An 8,294-nucleotide genomic window follows, 5' to 3' on the forward strand; every position below is an offset into this window, starting at 1 on the left:
GAACTACCCCAAGTCCATTTCCCATCTCTGTTTCCCCATCTATAGGTTGGGGTTAATTATGCTCCCCACACATGAGGGATGTGCAAATTAATGTTGGAAAAGCACCGTGCACCTGCTAAGAGATGCTCTACACAGAATTATTTTTTCCTGCTGCTAAAAGTTGTAGATGGGGGTGAGCCATTTCAGGCACAATTATAACATTTCTAGTTTTGTATAAATCTAAAGAAATTAACAATAAATAAAATACAAATCAAGTACGATCTTCCCTTGAGACCTGAAGCGAATCTTTTAAAGCTTTGGAAAATTCAGGACAACTGTTTATACATATTCCTATTCTCCGGCCCCTTAATTTCCAGATATTGAAGTGGGTTAACTTATTTTAAACTGTAGGTGAGCTGGAAACATGGAAATTTATATCTGAATCTGGGTCGGCATTTGGAACCAGGTTTCTAGATCAGCCCCTTGTAAATATAGGGACCATTTGCAACAGTTGGACCCAGGTTCACATTGCTAACTCTACCAAAGTTTGCAAAGGGGGTGAGGATTGGAGTTTTTAGGCTCTGAACCACCTCTAATTATAACCTGTGTCATAGTGCCTCTCCTTTCCTAGGGTTCTTGTCATTCTAGCTGCCTGCCCTGTACTATGACTGGATTGCTGGTGGGATAACAACTTTCCATTTGTTTGTAGTACTGATGTCCTACTTGGCAGTGCTCACATCGTTCCATCAGACATACGAAGGGAAGAGCCCCAAGCAAAGCCGGTTTGCAGCCAGCTTAGCAACACTTCAAATGCATTCCTGTAAATTTCCAGGTTCAAGTGCAGTTTGTTTTCCTTTGCTGTCAAGCCAGCTGAACTTCTCAGTCCTTGCTTGTCTCACCATTTCACCTTCCTGCGGCTGTTCTAGGAACTGGTGCCTCTGGAATCAGAGCGAAGTAACGGGCGCAGCGCACAAACAAAGAAGAAGCTGGCACATTAAGGGGAAAGTGTTGCTTAACCCCCCCCCCCCAACAATGATCTTCCAAAGCAAAATGAAAGGTTCATGTCCAGGTAGGTCCAGATATAGAGCGACACTGATTTTCAGCCACAGAAGTTCTGACCCATAGATATTATTCCTGCTGGACTTGTTAGATGGAGATTGTTTTGTTTTCAGTGGGTGCCTCAAATTACTTTGCCATTGACTTTGATGACAGAAGGATCGGGGCTCTCCTGGACAAAGGCCCTAGTCAGATATGGATATCAAGTTAATGTGAAGCTTTTCCTTGTTTAGTTAGGGTGTGGCCTGGGCTGCTAGGAAAACAAAGGTTGTGCAATTGTCCGTACTTACCTTCAATGTGTCCGGATTATAGAGCAGACAACACAAACACAAACGATGTGGCATTACCCAAGGAGCAGGGGCAAAGGGGCATTAGCCAAGCTCCAGAGAATTGCTTCCCAGGGGTCTGGCTGGGGGTGGTCTTACCCCCTAGTTCAGGGGCTACTAATTGCTATATTTGAGTCAGGAAGGAATTTTCCCCTACGTCAGATTGGCAGGGGCCCTGGGGTTTTGCTTTTTGTTCATTTTGCCTTCCTCTGCACCATGGGTCATTTGCGGGTTTACACTTGTGTGAAGGGTGGATTCTCTGTAACTTGAAGTCTTTAAACCGTGATTTGAGGACTTCAGTGCTGCAGCCCGAGGTTAGGGGCCTATTACAGGAGTGGGTGGGTGAGGTTCTGTGGCCTGCGTTGTGCAGGAGGTCAGACTAGTTGATCATGATGGTCCCTTCTGACCTTAAAGTCTGAGTCTAGGACATTGTCACCTAAGTTCCCTCTAAGCTGTGCGGGTGTGCAGCAGCTCATTAAGCACCATGCAGGTGCTCAGGGCTGCAGCGGGGAGAGATGCCTCTCCCCCAGCCCCAACTCAACCTAACCCAGCCCCGGCCTGGACCTGCCACGGCCGGGGGAGAGGTGCCCCTCCGCCCAGCCCAGGTACTGCTGCAGGGAGAGAGAGCTGGGGGGAGTCCTCTCTGGGGGGAGTCCCTGGGGCACCCTGCACCCCAAACCCCTCATCCCTGGCACCACCTCAGAGCCTGCACCCCTAGCTGGAGCCATCACACCCCTGCACCCCAACCCTCTGCCCCAGCCCTGATCCCCTCATCCCCAGCCCCACCCCAGAGCCCGCACCCCCAGCCGGAGCCCTCCCCCTCCCACATTCCGAACCCCTCAGCCCCACCCCCACCACATGAATTTTGTTATGTGCACCAATATGGAGGTGATATGTCACACATCACCTCCATATTGGTGCACATAACAACATTAATTCCACACATGGGTGGGAAAAATTAGAGTCAATGATGATTGTCACCAAAGCTATGCAAAAAAAAAAAAGTGCTCTGGATTTAAACTTGCTACTCATATCTTTTTCATTCTTGATTTCAGAGTGAATTTCATGGTTTAAAAACTAATGGAAACCAGGAGATCTGGCTTTAAAAATGGCTACTGATTTGGGGACACACACACACACACACACACACACGCGCATGCATGAAGGATCCCAAGATTCATTGTGGAAACCTAGGGTAGAACAAACGTTGCTTTGGGCCCTTCAGAACAAGGTGCTGTCCATCTTTGGGCCACGCTCCCGTGTTAGGATCTTCTTGGTCAGCCCCTTGCTCCCACTGAAGTCTATGGAGCTCTGTGCTGGGTGAGGATCTTCTAATGTGGCTCCACTTACAGGATCAGAGCCTGGATGAGGTGAGAGAACATTTTGTGGAACACTGTAAGCCTAAAAAAATTATATGGAACAACTCGGCAGCTAATTTGCAGGGCACTGTCTCTTTTGGCTCGAATACACCGTATGGCTTTGCGTATGCATCTTGTCCCTTGTGTTTTCCCCCCTCTGTTCCCCAAACGAATGGTGCGATAACAGCAATCATGGAACACAGCAACACAGTTATTTCCATTGTACGGCTTAGCTCAGTACTGCCTGCTGTTGGCTGCATTTTCAAGGCAGCCACTTAGAACTAGGGACCACGTGTCAAGCGAATCTCTGGATTCTCTCCAACGCTCTGCCACTAAGTCATGCTTTACTTTTCTATGCTTTCTTTTCCTGTCTGTAAAATGCGGATAATTCTTCCCTGCCTCAGAGAGGTGTGGTGATGACTCATTAACTGTAACGTGTCGGTGATAGAGAAGTGCAAAGTATTGGTAATTATCATAATAATTAATCATAACCTCTTGTTGTCTCAGTTTACCCAGCTGTGCAATGAAGATCTATTACTCTCCTACTTCTCAGGTCCTGGGAGACTTAGTCAATGTTGGTTGCTTTGCTATCCTTGGATGAATGTGCCAGAGAACTGCAGAGTAATATTCATAATTTTTAAAAGATCTCACGGTGGATGGAATTCGCAAGAATCTGAGGTTCATTTTTCTGCTGAACTTTTCACTCTGTTCCCACTTGGCTCCTTCCTAACAAGGGAAGGACAGAGAGTCAGGAAATCCCAGGGGATACTGAGTTCTTGCTGCTCTCCAGGTATGGCACAGACAGCTGCAGCAGAAGTTTTGCCATCCAGTCCTATACTCTGGGGCCAGAGAAATTAATCTTGAAGAGTGAGTGAGATGAGTCAGTTTCCATGCTCAGCTTCAGTTATGTGCGGCTTCCTGAAAGCAAGCATCAAATTACAAAAGACTGATTTTTATTTGTTTTTTTTTTTAATTTGCCCACCAGATCCGGAACTGAAACCGTCAATTCATTTCACTTCAGATCTCACTCTAGACTCAAATCAGCAATAGCGCCCCTGGGATAAGACACAGGTTTCACTCACTGAAGTCACTCGGCCTTCTCAACATTTGGTCAGGTTAATACGGAATTAAAAGGTACCTGTTCTGCAGTGTGAGAGATGTTTATTCAGCAAATGAAGCAAGAAACATTCTAAGAGTTTATCACACCCTTAATTCCCTTCCTTCTTTTCTGGAGAGACACTAGCCTCCAGTAACTTCCTTGGGGGCACTGGGGAAAAACGGAAGAGTTTGCAGGAACATCGGCTTTCCCATACCACATCAGACTCTTAGCCCAGCTAGAACCTCCCATCGTTCTCCAACTCTTTCCATTCTGAGAGTAGAGAGATCTTCTCGTGAATCCAATTCTTTGGGCAACATCCCCCCAAACCCGGCTCTCAAATGATTTCATTCTGGAGACTACCAGAGAGGTCTTGTAGACCACAGATTTGTCACTGCCATCTTAGGCTCCAGAAGAAAGAGAGAGTCCATCATGCACCTTGCCAACTGTGCAATGCTATGCATGGAGGGGAAGATAGTTCATCCATGGCTGCTTTCCAGCAATCACCTTATGCTTATGTTTAGGTTATTTCATGCTCTTAGGGTCTGATCTAAAGCGCCTTGGAATCAATGGGACCTGCTGTCTTTAGATTACCCACACTGTAGATCTCCTAAGTATAAGGGAAGGTGCAGTCTCAAAGGAAGGATTTGAATGTGTTATATTTCACAGAGCACACATACACAGAAGTTAGAAATATAGGATACTCTTGCTGGGAGGCTGCAACGTAACACAACTTTATTCCCTAGAATCCAGAACACACAAGAACCCCCACAGACACACACCAGAAAAGAGACAAAGCAGGCTGCTCCTTAAAACAGAGAGGCACAACTCACCCCACCTTGCTCTAGGCTGCCTGTCTGCTGCCTGACTGCTGAGACCCAGATGATCGCATTCTTTCCCACAGAGCCCCCTAGCCAGCAAGAAGGACCAGGAAATCCCTTACTCTTAAAGTGACTGCTTGGTATTTTAACATCTTTTTCAATACACCACAGAATGTAGGGCACCCAAGTACAGCAGGGGTTCGAGCAAAGGGGAGACAAGCTCTACTAAAAGCAGGGAGAACTCCTCTTCCTCTCCCTGACTTGAGGGAGCAGTGTACCCCCACTAGTCCCCTACCACCTTGGTTGATACAGGAGGCTCCTCCATCCCCCCTGAATCAACTTTAACCTCTGGGGAAGAGGGAGACATGTTCCCTGATTCCCTGCCTCAGATAGAGTTCAGGGTATCAGGGCACATTTTCACCACCCAGCAAGGTCCAATCCCTTAGCAAACATCTCGCTGATGTCACTCCATTCCCAGTGAGCCTCTTAATTTTAAGCAGATGCTTAAATCCCATTTAAGTCAATCGGACTCAAGTGCTTGGTTAAAGTTAAGCATGTGCTTAAGTGAGTGCCTGAATTGGGATCCCGATCAGGGAAGAGAAATTTACCACGTGATTCAATCAAAACAGCTCAAAGTTAGAACTCACAGTGACAAAGAATGATTTGCATCAATTATGTGGCAAATAATTTTGAACTCCAGAGATACATTTAGGGAAATCTCAACCTATTCCTGGATGATTTATCAAATTAAATTGCGGTAAAATTCCTCACATGACTGATTTGTTATGAATGATTTATCTGGAACTATTATTATTATTATTATTGGAACCTGCTTTGCCCACCTTAAGATGTTCTGAGACAAGATGAAAGTACTGAAACTTCTAATGCCTTCCTGCTGAGTTGCCACTGTGGGAGTGAAAAAGAGAAGGATGGCTCAGTTTTTAGTAAAATCTATGGTTTATGTAAAGCATCTGATTCAAAACCAATTCTCACAGTAGCCTTTTTGCAGACTGAAATAGTAGGCTGCATTCAAAATAGACTCCAAACTCAGTGAAAAGGAAACGCTGATGAAAATCACGACTCAAACACCCTTGTATCATTTAATTGCATTAATTTTATTTGTTAGATTTAAACTGTGCCTCTCATGAAGGAAATTCACCATCGGGCAGACAGCCCATGTATCTCTTAAGTCCAAGCCTATAGGTGAAATCCAGCATCCGCTGACGTCAGTGGAAGTGTTGCCACTTATCTCAATGGGGCCAGGATTTCACCCTGTAAGCGTATGTGGAATAAACATTAAAAGTACAAACATAAGGAAATAAATGTGTATTACTTATTCAAATGCACAGTATTTGCACAGAATGCAAGAAAAAGACATTCCCCCAAACAGATAGCACCTCCCTCCACGCCCACTCCACCCCTCCAGTTCTTTTCCACACTCCCTCACTTCTTCCCCACCTGCCAGGCCTGGGAATAGAGATCGGTCAGACACCAGGGCCTAAAGACCATGACCTTCACATTTACATGGTAAGGACGGTGGGGGTCTCCTCTCCCCAAGCCACCAACGCTGAATTAAAGATACTCTGTCAACTGCCCCCCTTTATTTCTGTTTCACACCCGTGTCTTTCGAGGCTGGTATCTCGGCAGCAATTTCAGTTTCTGAAAATCATTTCAAACACTCCGACTCAGCAGGCTTTAGATACACAGGCCAATGTCTGGGAGCAGATAAGGTCACTGTGACTGTGTGTGTGTGTGTGTAGAGCTGTGTCATTCTACTCTCTCATTATCCCTTAGCAGCTCTGCAGCTGCTGGAGATGAAGGAAACATTCATACATAGGTATTTATAAACATTTATAGGTGCTTCCTAGTGTCACTACATAGGGGCTCCTGGACTGGATTAAGCAGGCGGGCAAGGGATTGCTGGCTCCACTCTATTTTGCTACCTCTCTGACAGGGAGTCAGATCTAATCGGAAGGGAGCGCAGCACACTGCCGTTACAGAACACAGAAGTCTTTCTAAAGGTAGCCTAACCCAACCCCTGAGAATCTTCACCACAACTTTCAGAGTAGCGGCCGTGTTAGTCTGTATCCGCAAAAAGAACAGGAGTCCTTGTGGCACCTTAGAGACTGACACGTTTATTTGAGCTGTAAAAAAAAAGATGCTCCACCTGTCATATTGATCAAATATGCTAGGGGATCAGGGTAACCGTTTCTTATTATGGTGAAGTGCAACAAAGAAGAACTTGGCTGGAGGTTTGATTACTGTATTGTGTTTGTATTACTGTATTGTGTCATGCTTGTATTGCTGTAGCTAAGGGCCTGTCTTTATTTCCATGCAGGCATCACCGAGCAAGTTGATTTTTTTTGTATTGTTTTACATATTGGAGGGGGTCTAAGACATGGGATTCAGTGGAGCACTTAATCACATGCTTAACTTTAAGTACGTGCTTATTATTGACTTCAGTGGAACTTAAACGGGTGCTTGTGTTAAGCACGTGCTAAGAGAGTTCCTAAACAGGGATCAATTTAAGTGCACAAAGCATGTGACAAAGTGATTTTCGGAAAAGGGGCTCACATAAGCCACAATAACATGAATCCAGTCTTCATTTATTCCCATCCTCATAATGCCATTACAATGAAATCAACAAATGTAGAGCCCAGTCCTGGAATCATGCACGTGATCAACCCCGTGCCTTCAAAAATCACAATTCAGGCTCCCGAAAATCATGAGATTCGCTTAAAAATCATGAACATTTTAAAATAATACATTTGGGGGAGCGTCTTTTTGTAATTTGCCTTTGGGCCTTTGCGCATCGTGTTTTCCAGCTTTTCTCTACAAGCACAAGGCCCAGCAGGTTTTTTTCCTAATGAAAGCTGAGTGTCTCATGTAATCACCTGACTCAAGGAGCTGGAGCTGTAAGGAAAAAAAGCAAATATGGTGAGAATTGGCAACACTGTGTCACTTGTCTTACATGTGTAGTCCCCCTGAAACCGAAGAGATCTATTCATAGGAGCAAAGTCACTCATGTATCTAAGGAGTTGTATGACCAGGACCTAACAAATATAAGGGTATAGTCATCCCAGGAATAAACCCTTTTATAAACTTTTCATTTCATGGGGGGAGAGGGGAGGAAATATCCTTATTCTAAACAAAATGTATTTCTTCTGCTCCCTTTCTCCTTCCATGTATAAAAAGTACCTGTCTAGACATATGTGTTTGTCTTGTAAGCCCTACTCTTTTAAGTCATTCCTGAAGTGTTTGAATAAATATTAAGAAGGCTCAAGGCAATAAAAGAACTTTATGACTTTTTTAAGCAACCTGGTCCTTTCACTCCCACATTATGCTTTCAAAAAAAAAAAAAAAAAAGTCATATGACCTACATCTTTATCTGCTCCAGTCTGAAGGCTGCTATATATAGGTTTTGGTTATGAATGTTTTTTCCTATGAAAAGGTCAGAGCGCGTACATGTACACTGGTGCGAAGCCCTGCTTATTAAAAAGCAAGCAGATGGATTTGTTAAAAAAGTCATTTCATAATGCGGCTGCTGTGAAAGGAGAATGCTTTAGCAGAAACATCCTCAGATCAATTTATGAGAAAAAGAGGTAGAAGAGTTTTGTCTTGTGATTAAATCATTTTTTTCCCTTGCCCAGCCTCCACC

At 44.6% G+C, this 8,294-nt stretch overlaps 1 long non-coding RNA gene across 1 annotated transcript; it reads left to right on the plus strand.

Annotated features, from left to right (window-relative positions):
• Window positions 1-923: 923 nt before the first annotated feature.
• On the plus strand, window positions 924-7,944 carry LOC128842804 (uncharacterized). The gene is made up of 3 exons (XR_008446122.1): window positions 924-1,048; window positions 2,417-2,731; window positions 7,462-7,944. It is a non-coding gene; the product is annotated as an uncharacterized LOC128842804 (long non-coding RNA).
• The last annotated feature ends 350 nt before the right edge of the window (window positions 7,945-8,294 follow it).

This window comes from Malaclemys terrapin, chromosome 9 (assembly GCF_027887155.1).
Source record: "Malaclemys terrapin pileata isolate rMalTer1 chromosome 9, rMalTer1.hap1, whole genome shotgun sequence".
Lineage (NCBI taxonomy): Eukaryota > Metazoa > Chordata > Testudines > Emydidae > Malaclemys > Malaclemys terrapin.